This window comes from Zootermopsis nevadensis, unplaced genomic scaffold (genome assembly GCF_977971745.1).
Source record: "Zootermopsis nevadensis isolate Lab colony 2312 unplaced genomic scaffold, Znev_1.0 Znev_ptg000003l, whole genome shotgun sequence".
NCBI lineage: Eukaryota > Metazoa > Arthropoda > Insecta > Blattodea > Termopsidae > Zootermopsis > Zootermopsis nevadensis.
In genome coordinates this window covers 6204342-6219816 of record NW_028259135.1, presented here as the reverse complement: position 1 = coordinate 6219816, position 15475 = coordinate 6204342, and the positions used below count along the sequence as shown (strand labels likewise).

The following is a 15475-nucleotide window of genomic DNA, read 5'->3' as shown; positions in this document are numbered from 1 at the left end:
TTGAATGGAAAAGAAAAAATCGCTTACATGACAATACTAGGACTTAAAACATGACGGATATTAACTAAATTATCTCCCCTCCTTTGCTCAGACTTGGCTTTCATTGTTGTTTACGCAGTGACAACAATGACAAAAGTCTTGCATGACAATAACTGAATAAACCAGAAAGAGAGTTATAATAAAACTTTTCCCCAGATTTTTCAGGAAGACTGAACTACCCAGAATCAGAACTCCAGACGCAGAGACGTAGCAAACACGTCGAACGATAAAACCAGAGATCAAAATCACGTAGATCTGTTTTTTTAAATCAAAGGAATAGTCCATTTATAATTTACTTCCGAACGAAAAGGTTCCACATAAAATTGTAAATATATTCTAGTTCTGAGACATATTTATGACCGCGTATTCGTAGTCTTTGGTCAAACAAGCAGATTATGTATCATGATCATGCACCTTCGGTAAATATATTTTTGGATTTTTGTTTTCGAGTGCTGTAATATTCACCGCAACTGTCCGTGAAATTTTTTACTTCTCGAAATTAAAATTCTCTGTCGGCAATGAAAGGACTTTAGTTCAAACGACTTACAGCAATATTTCCAGGCACTGCAAAAAGTTCCAGATGACGCAACTTCGAAAGTTAGGTTAGGTTGGATTGAGTTAGGTTAGCTTATTTCGATAATACTGTTCAACAACCAAATTATATCTGAGATGAAACTAACCAAATTTTTTTACTGATTTTGAGCTGCTAAACACTAAAATGACATTCATTTTGCATGATTGGTTCGCATTTCGAATATATTCATACCAAGCTGTTTCGCTGAATTTTCGTAATTTTCAGAACTGTAACGGACTACTTACTTACTTATAATCATCCCAGCCACGCACACTTCAAAGCGACCTCCATATTTCGTCCTACCTGAAACAGCCAGTTCTGCATTTCCCCTGCAAAACTTTCATCCAATATCAACACGACGAACACATCACGGATTACGAGAAAGGCGAATCATGTAGCACGCATCAGACAGACCACAGACCCTACAAACCTTTAGTCGGAAAACGAAGTCAAGAGACCGACTGGAAGATCTATCCTTGGGTGTAGATAGAATGATAATATTAAAATGAATAGGGATCGTGATTGTGGACTAAATTCTTTTGGTTCAGGAAAGGGTCCACGGTAATGAACCTTTCATTTCAATAGAAGGTGGAGGATTTCTTAACCCTCTGAGCAACTACAAGCTTCCCAAGGAGAAATGTGATGACTGGAGTCAATACAGAATTGATGCAGAGAAATCAGTTTACCTATCAAACGAACGAGTAGTTTATAAGACTTATAAAAAGTATTAATCTTTGGAATTGGTCATGAACCACACACGCGATGTAGTTTTACTACGATATCTCATGAGACAAACTGAGGTTATGGTATCACACACAGAAAACAATCTAAAAAGACAAAAACATCTCCACCAAATCCAACAGCGTCAGATCGTTGGACTCCGGATGACGTGGTCTGACGTCACAGACCCGCGGTGTCATGCCGTCGGTCACAACAAGACCGGGACCACGACTTCACTTGCGATACAAACGGCCGCGAGATGGCTACTGAAGCGATGGACTACCAGCGCGAAAATGTAAGGCCGATGGCTTGAGGAGGGGAACGGGGCATGGGAGGGGTTACACGCAATATTTATAGGGCAAGGTAGCTCGGCGGTATCAGAGGCTGTTTCTTTTAAGGACTCACGAAGGCGTGCTATGTAATTAACATAGTCAGAATTGCGTGATGCTAGCAATGCGAAGAAATGCATTAACTGGACTTCAATTAAAATAGAATGGTTTAAAATTGTGTGCAACGGAACGATGGGAACCAAACAGAGCTATGGCGTTTTGTTTGTACGCAGACACTTCTGACCCAACCTAACTTAACCTAAATTACTAACTTAACGGTGGACTGATCCAACACTTAAAACATCGGCCACCAACAATCTGTCCACGAAATTCCTTACTGTTGATGGAGTCTTATACGTTTAACAACCATGTTTCAGCTACACTGACTTGAATAAAACAGGAAGCTATAAATGACAAGTGCAAATAAAAATTAGATCGGAAATGGCGACCTGATAGGAGGGGGAGAGAGAGAGAGAGAGAAAATGCATACTAAAATGCAGTCTTAAAAAAAGCGTATACAGGATGAATGGGTAGCAGGATATTTAACGACGCTGTGCGAAATGCAGGGGTTGTTTAGAGCCAAATGATGTAACAGGGTGGTCGCGTTCTGTGAATCGAGAAAGTACGGGTAAGAACCGATCGTGGCCTACTTCAAGTAATCCCGATATACGCTTGATTTCTTTAAAAACGCAGTCAGCTCAGACTACGCGGTGTCGAATCGGGACTTCCAGGATACGAAACAGAAGTGCTAACCACTCGGAAGAGATTCGAACCGAGGACCTGCCGAATACAAGTCAGAAGCGTTTTAGCCTCGGTCGACTGTGACGTGTTTATTTGAGGTCGGAAGAGGCTTCTGAAATTCGCGTGTCAGCTTCAACAAAGAGATTTACTACAGGGATGGGCAGTCCCGAAAGCCATTACACACAAACTTCTTTTCATTAAAATGGGTTAAGTGGTCAGAAAGTTGTCATAAATGGGGCACACCGACGGCAATAAAACACGCAAAAAAAAACTTTGCAAAGTCAGTGGAATAAGAAGTTATATTATAAGCTTTAATAAATGTACGTTCAATGAGAGTGCGTACAGTCAGAAAAAAGACCAAACTTGCGTTTAAATACGTGACTCAAATATTGTATTTATCGAATCTGCGGTGCTTATTAAACACTCTTGATCTCCAAGACGAATGCGAGGTCCTGTATGGATTGATGTGTCCGATTTCTGTAGGACTGAATCAGTACGAGAGAATCTTAGCACGTGGCGAAATTTCTTTTAAGCACGCCAGGCACATGGACACAGGAACTACTGGGACACCATGTAGAAGACACAGCAGAACCCATTTCCAAAGAAGACAATAGAAGACGCAAGAAACTCAAAGCACATAAAACGGAAGATAAAAGGTAAATATAATCCCAGGTTCAAAACTCTGCCAGAAGGTCGGCTGTACTAAAATATTTTTCGTGGTATTCCTCAGTCTTTCCATACAAATTCTTTAAATTACTACACTATCGCTATCCAACACGCCCTTTACAATTCCTGTCATTCTACGCTGTTCCGTAAACCCTCCTCCAACGCAGGTAAATAAATACGAAAATTTGTTTAACGCGAAAAATTTGATTACACGCCATCTGTCAAATACGATGTAACAGAATACGAAAAAATGTCTCGTCCGTTTAAAAACTTGAAGACGGTTTCGCTTCTGACTATGAATATGGTCAACCAACTTGGTTTGTTTAATCCAGCGTTTGTAAGAGTGTAAATATTCAGACTCGAATGTCACCCCCGCGTCCTTCAACTCCTCTACGTCCCTCAAACTTTACGTAACCCGCGTTGTCTGAGTCCCGCTTACTCTATTACCGCGTTAACTTCTGTCGTAAGTTGTGCGTTGATCATGATATTTCTCTTGGACATCATTATGAACAAAAACATAAAGAAAAGTTGTAAGGTTATAACACTAGTTGAGGAAAGAAAGATTCTGGATAAGTTACACTTTGGTACGAGGGCAGCAGCAGTTAGCCCGACATTCAGTTGTTATTTTACTTCAACGCTTGCAGTTCAGACGATACATCACGGTAAAAACGAGTTTTTGTTTATTTAATTTGTCTTTCCACGGCCGCGTTCCCCGATCCCCATTAATATCGTACCATATTAAATTCGTCCAACGCGGATTCACCGACCGCGCTGCTTTCGAGAGAGACATATCCCCCGCGTTGGACGAGGGGTTTGCTGTATGAGCGACTGACAGCGTCGTTAAATAAACCGTAAATAAATCAGACATGGGTCAAAGTTTCTTGATCCGAATCTACGGCATTTACCGTGAAGGAATGGAGGAAGAGGAGACGGAAAGAAAGAAAGAAAGAAAGAAAGAAGGAAAGCCTCTGGCAAGCAGCGCTCGTTACTCTGGCGCCTCACGTCAGATCACCGACTGCCGGACAAGGCTAATGATCCGCCACAGTGCCAAATCCCCGCCGCATTGCGCGACATGTCCAAATTTCTGCCCTCGACTTCCCTTTTCCAAGGAAACCAAATGAACCACAAAACCCGGCATCAACAAAGTCATTGTTCCCATTCCGACGACGAGAGTCCCGATGTTCAACCACCGGCGTCTCAAACCACGAATTTGTCGCGCGTGGTTGATGTTTGAAATTTCTTGTAACTGGTCTTTTGAAAAACTGCAAATCTTCAAATACACGGGCAATGACACAAGCACGATCATAAATACGAATTATTATTACCACAGAATTGTTCTAGTGTGCAAAACTTTTTTATATATATTTTGTCTTTTAATGATTTTAATTGACATTGCAACTTAGAGGATCTTACGAATATTTATTTATTTAACCTGATGATGGAAATATAATTTCCGAAACAAGTCGTCTTAAGTGAAGACCGTTAAGTAGCATTAACTAGTTGCATCAGACTGTGTTTTAATCGAATAGTTATTAAATTCGTGAAGAGCAACATGACACAACATTACTACCACGGTACAGCCTTACTATTTTATAATGGCCTTCGTCATGTGCAATAGGTGAGGGAAGATACGAACGGTGGGGAGGAGTAAGGGGGATGAAACACCGGATGTCGGTAGTGGAAGGGGTAGCAGCCGTTGTTTGACCTAGAATGACCAGGAGTTCGAGGAGGAGAAGTACGGGGAGAAAGAAGAACATAATAAACGCGAAAAAGGAAAACACGTGTAAAATACAGAGAAAGAGAAGTGACGCATAAAGCAGCGGCTTGCAAGTACGAGATGATGATCTTGCTTGCAAAGGTGCAGGATAAACACAACGGCAAAAACTGTTCAAGCCATCTCATTCGTGGTCTTCCTAAATCCCTATCATATTCTAAAATATCTAATTACTTCTGCACTCAAAGCCTCTGATCTGCTCCTAAATTGTTCCCTTAACTACAATTGTTTACTTTTACAGCGTGTCCCCTCCACCCCACCCCCCGCCGCCGCCCACATTTCCGTGCCTTTGGATTCATTTTTCGCTGTCCTCGTCCCACGTATCGTACGACATGGAAATACGCGCGGTAATACGGGCTGTCTTATGTCAAAGACCACTTCAATGGAAATATTTCTGCATAGATGACAATGAACCTTCAGGAACGTAATTAAAAGCGTTAAGAATTTTAATTATGTCCTCTCGAAAAAAACGTTCAATTTAAAAAGAGAAGAGATGGGAGAATAACATTAAGATAGATCTCGTGGAATTAAACTGCGAAGACTGGAGGCTGGCGGAAGTGGCCCAGAACGGTGGTATCAGATGCCAGTCTTGGCACTGGCAGTGTTTGAACCCACCAGATACAAGCAATATTCAGAGTATATAGGCCTACAGACGTGAAAACACGTCCTTACGAGGGCTGTGACATGTATGAACGGTCCTCAGGGCGAAGATTCGCGATTCGTGGTCTGTAACGAAGCAATACGCTCGCTGCATGGCCATTTTAACACGGGTCCAACGTTAACAACAGGTAACTCAACCAAACATAACGGACTGACGTACGCGAGACAGTGACGCTAAGTTCACAAAAAAAAGTGGCTTTATATCATGAACGATTACACCGAGCGACTTTATGAATATTAATGTCACGATTTTAAAACATGAAGTCAAATGTATGCGGCATACTATAGCGAGTAAATGATTAAAGTAAAGTAAAGTTTTTTCCCGCTACGTGCCGTACAGGCGCTTGGGGTGAGAGTAAATGAGTGGTGATTTTAATTATTCCCCAAAACGATGTTGGCAGTACTGAAAAAAAGATGGCAGATATAAATAATACGATAATTATCGCATTTAGGGGAAGGTCGCATAGTACCGGGCAGCGTCCATTATCGGACAGTGCTTACTCTTCCGAAACGTCGCTAGTTAGTGACACTTTTCAAGTATCAGAGTCTTGTCTCTGTCCTTCACAGACGACAGTCCTAAGTTGGAGTAAATCCATTGAGGCGGTCAGCCGCTGTGAGTGAATCTTTCAATTTGTATAAATTTTGAGCTACGTTGTTTATTTTTGGAATGCCGTATCAACTAATTCTGGTAAGTAAAATAATTATTTAATCTATTTTACTTTTGTTGTATCAACTACAGACTGTATGTGTAGAATGATTTTTTCCCAGCAGTAAGCACTGGATATGCAGCGGCCATTTTCTCTTTACGTGTCTGTCGTCTAATATCGGAGAGTGTGGTTTCTGGTAGTACCGGACAAAGAACAATTCTCGAAAATATTATTTAAGAACAAATATAATACAATTTGTTTGGCTTCTGTTTTCTTTTACCGTTGATGATTATATAAACTCTGTTCTTTTTACTATCGGAGAGGTAAGTGGTTTTGGTGTTTCTTTATTTTGTTTCATGCATTAAAATTAGATTTGCTATTAGAATGAACAACAGCGAGCCCAATGCAAAAACGAAACGGGGACAATTTACAGAAGATCAAATGAAATTTGCTATAGATAAGGTTAGGAACTTGTGTTGGGCAAGGCCGTGGTCTAGGCAACACGGAGTTTTCCTCCGGGGGCTTCCCCGGTTTCTCCGTGGCATCCCAACAATTACTCCATTCACACACAGAAGAAGGCAATGGCAAACCACTTCTGGATCATCTCTGCCAAGAACGTATATGAACAGGTCCCAGTCCGAGAAAAGGATGGAAGGATCCTGTTCATATGGACCTGTCGTCAGACAGAACACTAAATAAATAAAAAGGTTAGGAGTAAGGAGATGTCGATAAGGGAAGCAGCAGATACTTTTTCAGTCCCCAAAAGTTCTTTTGGAGATGGACTAAGAACATTGCAAGAAGGGGGAATGGTGAAAATGACACCCGACATTGGTTGGTTTCGGAGAAATTTCACTCATGAGTTGGAGGAAGAACTAGGGAGCCATACAAAAGCGTGCATCATCTGTTCAGAAATTTTTGACTAGGACTGGATGCATTGTCTTTCTTGTAGTGGTTGGGCGCATAAAAACTGAGCCGATAATGAGAGAAATATGTTATATTACAAAAGTGATTCCTACAAAAGACATTAAGATTCACAAAGACTGGAATTTTCTATCAAAACTAAGGAAAACATTATAAGTACAGTAGTGTCCGATACTAGACGCCAATTTTTGTAATGCTGAAAATGTAAACAATGTTTTAAACACATTTTTCATTACTTTTTTGACAACTTGTTTAATTCAAAATACATGTTTCACGAAGGTAAGGTTCAAATTTATAAAAAAATTAATAATATTTTTAAATTTCAAATTACACATTCCTCCCCTCGCCCCGAAATCCTTAGGTGCCCGGTACTATTCGACCTTCCCATACAACTCGTTACTTCACATTGTTTTTTTAAAGTAATGATAATACTGTGACGTTCTTAACATTGATGCTCCAGTGACAGAATGCAACAACAAACAATAAATTCTGTGATCCGATTTTAGTGGTGAAAACAGTGGAATTTACGAAAGAATGACAGTTCAGTACGACAATAATTGAATGAACAAGAGGAGTCATTTGAATAAAAATTTTCTTGGATATTATCCATCGTCTAGTATATAAAACGTAAAACGACGTTTCGGAGATGTGGCTCTATCTCCGTCTTCAGGTTCCTACTCAGTTGGGCCCACTAGATAGAGCTAATCCCTATCTAGGTCCGGAGATAGGGATTAGTTCTATCTAGTGGGCCCAACTGTGTAGGAACCTGAAGACGGAGATAGAGTCCCATCTCCGAAACGTCGTTTTACGTTTTATATTTTATTAGACGATGGATAATATCCAAGAAAATTTTTATTCAAAAGACTCATCACCATCGTCAAGAACTTTTAGATTTGAACCAGAGGAGAGTTACAAAATGGCGGAACAATTTGAATGAAGCACTGAACACGAAATCAAGCGACGGACCGGATGCGTGAAAGGCAGGAGAGGGCAACTGAAATGATTATCACAGAAATAAGCCACGCATGAGTAACTTAAACATTGTATTATGAAAAAATCAGTAAATTTATGGACGACTGGACCAAATGCATTCAAAAAACAAGGCGACTGCGTAATTATTTCGTCAAAATTTACATGAGATTCACATTTCTGTAGCAAGGCCACTACTGTACCGGTATTTTAAGATGCTGGCAAATGAGTTTCTCCTGGTATGAAATTACATGAGTTGGTGAAATCCATGGATGTATAAGGTACAATAGAAGGCATTTCGAAATAAATTAGACGTATTACAGAGAAATGAACCAAAGGTCTGTGTAAAAAAAATCAGTCTCATAAATGACAACGTAATAATAGCGAAAATTATTTTACTTGGAAAAAAACACGGTACAACACTGTGGACCCCCAACAAGCACTAGACTTTACCTAACCTAACTTTCCATTAATTCTCAGCAATTCCCTTCGGTGTCTCCACGTGTTACCAGAGATTACCAAACAACAGATGAACTAATCTTCATTGCGTTAAATGCATTAATATTACGGGCATAAAACGTGGTCTTTGGTTCTCAAGGAACAATACGGCCTGAAAGTCTTTGAGAACCCGCGGGGGGGAGGCTGAGGGGGAGACAAATGAGCAGTTTCGTAATCTGTGCCCTTCACAAAATATCACCAGACTAAACAAAAGGATAATAATAAGGTGCGTGGGTAATGCAGCACGCAAGGGTTTAGATTAAAATGCATCAAACATTTTAGTCAGAAAACCTAAAGAGAAGACGTCACCTGGTAGAGCTAAGAGTAGATGGAAGGATGCTATAAAAGTGGACGGAGAACGTCATATTTATGTAATTCAGGATCGGACCCAGTGGTGGGTTCTTACATACGCGGTATTGAACGTTCGGGTTCCACAAAAGGCAGGGTATTTATTGATTCACTGAGCGACTATCAGCGTTTGTAGAAGAACTTAACTGAGTTGGTACTGTTGCAGGAAGTGTCAGGGACTCGTCAAAGAACGACTGAGGAAAACCAAGAACACGCGGCTGAAATTTTTGAGTGGCGCGCCCGCAGACACTCAGCTGTTACACAGGACAGGGCGGAATCACCCGGAGCAGATTCGAAGTCGGGTACAACGGCCAGCGTACTCAAGGCAATGCACTGGATCGATCCTGTAGCTGCAGGGCGCATGCTCGCCGAATCGGAGCTTGCTGATACTGCCATCTGCGGCAGTGTTGAGAACCATATACTGCAGCAAACAACCACGAACACTGACGCATTCCAGCGCAAAACACAAGTGCACTTCCTTCACAGTCGTGTTTAGCCATTATCTTCCTCCTTTGTAGGTGAAGGCTGTCGCCTGGTTCCGATATCGGCGTTTCTGTCCGCAGAATCTACCACCGACCCTCGGCTACTTAGCAGGGAAATGCATCTCGTCACGACACATTCCAGTGTAACACTTCGTGAAGGCGATTTATGAATGAAAAGCGAAAGGATAAGGGACGGAAGTGGTCGTGGCCGAATTAAAGGGACTGTTTCGGAATTTGCATGGAGGGAGAGGCAAACCACAAAACCTTGGACAGCGTAAATCAGAACCCAGGGTATCCCGAATACGAAGCGATTCGTCCTAACCTCTTTGTCTTTCTTTAAATTTCCTCCCTTCTCCCTTGTTATCTTTTCGATCGCCCTGATTAAGTACAAGACGCGGGTAACAACAATGCCAGAATCGGGTCTCGACTCCACGTCCCCAGCGACCAAGAGGCAGACCGGCCACACACGTAGATGACGTCCAGTCTTCTGCGCAGATGAGAGTATTTGAGTAAAACGACTGTCGTGAGCTGTGTCCACAGTAACTACTGTTCGCGACTGTAATCTTGAGACTTGAGGGGGTGAGGAAGTGGGGTGAAGGAGGAAATATAGTGTCTGTATGCAGTATCCTTTAACTCTTCGGAATTCCCTTCGAGTCTCAAGATTACAGTCGGAAACAGTAGTTTCGCTTCGGAACATTTCGTCTTGAGGCTTGTTACGGGTCGCCAGAAACTTCTTTTGTCATTACAATTAAAAGAACACAGACAACGAACTCCGCTCGTGTCAACTCCAACGCCTTCCTTATCCCCACCCACCGGCTCTCCAACGCCTCTCTCTCTCTCTCTCTGTCTCCATCCAATTCTTTTCCAATTATCTCCACATCATCCCTCTTTCGCCTTCTTGGATTCTAAATCGAGAATATCGCTGTCCACCGTCCTTGCACAGTTCCAAGAACAATTCCTTGTTTCTAACTTCGTCTTTCTCGCTTGGGCGTCCGCTTTTAATTCTGGCATCACGTTCTTTCGCGTAGCGAGGGAACATTCTTAAACTTCTTTCGTTGAAATGTTCGAGTCGAAAGTCATTGCACTGGCCAGCGCTCTCTGTCATGCGAGAATCAAAACCACTTTGTACTTCTTTTATTCGCTTAAAACTCTTACATACGCAATTTCTTCCCAGTTACTTCTTTCATGTTTCTAAATACATTTCAAGCTGTTTAATCCTTGTGAGATCCTCCCAACAGCTAATCTGTTTCGTGGATAAGCACTAGCCAACGTTCTTAATCCTTTCAAGGACAATGATAACTGCATATATATTCTACTTTCTTTAACAATCGATAACTCGTGCAATCGATAACTTCCTATGATTCTCACAATAAATAGCGATTGTTTCTCAATGAAAGCATTAACCTGTTGGTAATTGTATTGGATAAGCATTGTTTTCTTTGAGGTAGGAACTGAATTATTATTAAATATTATTTACAGAAGCTTCGTGCTTCAAAGGGTGAAAACTGTCCGGTCGACGAAGGTCACAATACCACCGCTGGAATCCTGATTTTGTCTGATACAGAATCACGCGTCCTTAGAATCGCTTTAGTGAAAAGTGAAAGGAATGAACGCACACAAGTGAGGTTATGTTCGTAGGCATGTTTTATATATAGGCCCAAACTGGGAAACAATAGAACGGATTTTATTACTGGGTGTCCACATCAAAAACTGTTTCAGAGCGATTAATTCTGTTTTCCATCTAAGTCTTTCTTGAGACGATGACAGTTGCTCGGCTAGTCAAGAAATTTCCAGCTTTTTGTGGAAACAGAAGGTACAGCCATTTTCATATGTTAAGATTAAATTATTTAACAGTTAATTTATAATTTATGCTAGCTCTGAAGATACAAATAACAGTAAGTTAGCAAATCCTTAACAGATGTTATTTTCTGCTTACAGAATCGGTATTTATTTAACACGCATGCGTACAAAGAGATTCATGTCGGCTGGAAACAAACAATTACTTTCTCCTACTCCCAACTCAAAATAAAAGTGAACGAGTTTAATTTTATCCCTTTTGTTTGAGTAATTATGACCACTGCTCCAAATTAACATTCAATTTTTTGTTTCAGTTGACCTAATTTTGTTTGGACAAAGTCTATTAATATTACTGCAAAGAACGTCAATGAACCAATTTGCGTTTTATCGTATTTCCTGGCCCCTGATATTAGTCACATCACTTAAACAACAGGTGTGAACTTATTCTGTTGTCACCAGGGGACACCCGTTGTGCCCCCACGCGAAATCTATACACAAATATGGCCCAAGGGACATTTCACCGCGTATGAAACACTCGCCGACGCATTAAACTCCACAAAATTTATCCAACTAATAGACTAAAATCAAAATCGAACAGACCTATGACTCTTGAAACACACTTAATAGACATTTAAATTATTTATCTTTACATAACTCACAAATTCACCATCGACTGCTTCACTGCTACGGGCGAGATAACTCGTTTACAAGCGCTAGGGCTCTTCTGGTCCGACATAACCGGTGTTTGAGAAGATCGATGTAAACGACTTGTCCCGTCAACAGCAAAGCTGCTTTTAAACAACACAAATTATACATGACCAAGCAGCTGCAGTAACTGTCGGCAATAACAGAATGCATTTCGACCGACACGAGTAATTAAAAGATACTTTATAACCCTTCATCGTAATCAATGAAGTACTGATCGAACGTTCTATATTCGTGATAATGCGCAAAAACTAGGAATTCAATTTGACAGTACTCAGTTATTTACAGACTACAAGAAACAACTATGATTCAGTTAGCAGAGAAAAAAGTTGTCAGTGGAACCACGGTTCCGGAGAATTTGACGTAAATACGTCTATACAGAAAGGAAGTTTATATATTGGCTTAATTCTAAATATTTCCTTTATACCCGCTTTACAACTGAGATAAGTTTGATTAAGACTCTGCTTATTTAACTTGAATTAGTTACGCTTAAGATGGGTCTGTGGTAGCTGAATGTAATGTAAAGTAATGTAATGTAAGGTAAGGTTATTATTTAGTGTTCTGTCTGACGACAGGTCCATATGAACAGGATCCTTCCATCCTTTTCTCGGACTGGGACCTGTTCATATACGTTCTTGGCAGATGATCCAGAAGTGGTTTGCCATTGCCTTCTTCTGTGTGTGAATGGAGTAATTGTTGGAATGCCACGGAGAAACCGGGGAAGCCCCCGAAGGAAAACTCCGTGTTGCCTAGATCACGGTCTTGCCCAGCACAAGTTATAAATTGATAAACAGATGACGTTTCCAAGGTAACATAACAATAAAGTTACACTTTTTCGTTTCCCTTTTTCGTAACACTTTTTCGTTACATTTTTGCCGAATGACACTGACCCTAAAATATAGACGTATTTACGTCAAAAATACCGGCCACAAGATTCTCACTGATTAGGTGTGCCAATGAAACGTAATTAGGCTAATTAAAACGTAGAAAGGCTATCTTCTTGTTCGTAACGCCGTGTAGTGTGGCAGAAATTTATCTATGTTTCACAAGTCCTTCCTGCCTCCATCATCAGGGCGTCTGCCATCAGGTATCAAGCCAAGTGAAACTTATTTAAACGAAACCAAAAGAGACGTCAGTACAAATATTGCAATTTTTTTTCTCGATATTCATGCGCGTTTTTCTTTTCGAAATTTAAATGTTTTGAAATCGAGGCGCGTCTTACACTTTATGGCGTCTTGAAATCGAGGTTTTTATATGTGGCACTTCTTATTCACAATAGTCTCAAACAAGGAGATGCTTTATCGTAATTGCTTTTGAACGTTGCTTTAAAATACACTAACAGATGTTCGAAGAACACAAAGAGGATATGAAATTCAATAGATCACGCCGCTTCAGGTATATTTTCATGACGTTAATTTACTGAACGACTATCATAAAAAAAACGAGGTTAAAACCTCTGAGACAATGTTCATATGTTTTGGGGACGAAAGTAACATTCAGAAATAAATTCAAAAGGACAGCTATCCCTACACGTGCCATGTGGGCGCTCGGGGGGGGGGGATTAATATAACAAATAAACAAACAAACATGCAGCATAAATCGCATTCCCTTCGAGGAAACAACCTAGAACGATTGTTATGAATGAACCTCTTGCCAGTTCTGCCAACAAAAACTATTTGCATCACAGACAAATTTCTCTCTATCTAACGACCGAGCAGAGCTGTTTTATAACAGCGGATATTACCATTTGCACATAAGCTCAGTTAGTGGCAGAGAGAGAGAGAGAGAGAGAGCTTACTGCTAATGGGATTTTCAAGGCGTGTTGGCTGGACAGCGCTTAAGGACAAAATCCACGACTCAGTGGACTCCTTTTCATTGTTACGTCGAATCAATTGAGTGACGAAGACTAAGACGACCATGGGTATTAAACAGAACAAAAGCGATTCACGGAGCGCCACGTAACTTAAGCCCGGGAGATTCCATATATGATAAAAGCAAAATCCGCTTGTGATAGAATCACATGAATATTCTGTTTTCCAGCCCAAATTACCGATAAACACAAACAAGAGTACAAACCTCTGGATACAACAAAAGCACGTGGCAATCCCCGATGTCTATGAGAAATCTTATTAATCTGACGGACGCTGTGAATAAATCAGACCTCTACGTAACAATGAAAGACAGGATAATTAATTTATGTTAATTATAAATAATATTAAACTATGCAACATAATTCAAATATCAGGACTCAGAAAAAAAATACTGAAAACCTTAGTCAACATACCCGGTCCCAGGACGAGATTCGAACCCGGGAGTTTCCGGATACAAGAAACTAGTGTCAGAAACACCTGACACTGTTCCCGTTACTGATAACGTGATGATATCCTCGCTCCTGAAGTTCCGAGGCAAACAAACAAAAGTACGCTGTTTCCGGTGTTAATTATAGGCTAGAGGAGCGTACTTTAGGTTAAACATTTCCGGTTCAGATCTAACTCAGCACAACGCTCGTTACCAGGGACACACACAGACAGAAGGACGCGCTGATTTCTCCCGAAAACAGTCGAGTCATTACAGCACAATACGGTCTGTCAGGCATCAGCCCCGTTGAAATGCAACGGGCATGCATCGAACTTCGTTCACTTCTGCTGAATTCCTCGCCATTCTTCCGACTTGGAACGAATCTGTGGTGCTACGTACTGTGTTATTTCAACGTGTTAAAAATAATTTCTAAAAGCTGCCTAATGGTAGCAACAGTTGCAGAATACAAAATTCTTCTGTCTAGCTTCGTTAACGAGAACTTTCAGGCAGTCTGTGCGCTTTTCGTTTCTCTTCTGTTACTTTCCTCTGAAAGGTCCAGATATTCCTCAGTATCACGTGAAACATCAACAGTTTTTCGTTTAAGGAAGGCCGAATGCCAATTTTATCACCCAAACAAAGCATCAGGTAAAATTTATGTTTTTTTAAATCTTATCGCGTCACAAAAGTACAAGCTATGTCACAGAACAACAGACTAGTCGGTACAATTGTAAGAGATTAATTATTTAACCAGCTCGAGGTCCAAACATTCCACCCCTGGAGAACAACAATGAAATACGTGACCGGAGAAAAGCATAAACCAAACACGATTATTAGTCAATTGAATAAAAATTTTCTTGGATATTATCCATTGTCTAGAAATATAAAACGTAAAACTACGTTTCGGAGATGGGACTCTATCTCCGTCTTCAGGTTCCTACACAGTTGGGCCCACTAGATAGAGCTAATCCCTATCTCCGAAACGTCGTTTTACGTTTTATATTTCTAGACGATGGATAATATCCAAGAATTTTTTTATTCAATTGACTCTTCATCATCGTCAAGAAGTTTTAGATTTGATATACGATTATTAGTACCATCGAAAACTCAGCTCTTAAAGAATTGTCGTAGACTAACTCAAATTATCGGATGGTTATTCGGTATAGCAAAAAGTTGCATTTACAAAAATTATCTACGAGTTGAGGTACATTTTTTTTACAATGTTGTCCCAACCACTACCGTTGTTTAGTTAGGAATATTCTCAAAAATGTGTCCTCCTGTTCCTGCAGATTAATGTTCCGTTGTAAAAC

General features: G+C 40.5%; 1 protein-coding gene across 7 annotated transcripts in view; it reads right to left on the bottom strand.

Moving 5' to 3' along the window:
• The window catches only part of LOC110827416 (carboxyl-terminal PDZ ligand of neuronal nitric oxide synthase protein), a 171726-nt gene that overhangs the window by 65276 nt on the left and 90975 nt on the right, over positions 1-15475 (bottom strand). Inside the window, exon 1 of one of the 7 annotated variants that reach the window (XM_022059063.2) lies at positions 1465-1598. The exons of 4 other annotated variants lie outside the window; for them this stretch is intronic. The gene's annotated coding sequence lies outside the window, so the exon portion shown is untranslated. Of the gene's footprint in view, positions 1-1299; positions 1599-15475 lie in introns of those variants that run through there. 2 more of the 7 variants (XM_022059064.2, XM_087341098.1) reach the window with 2 other exon arrangements.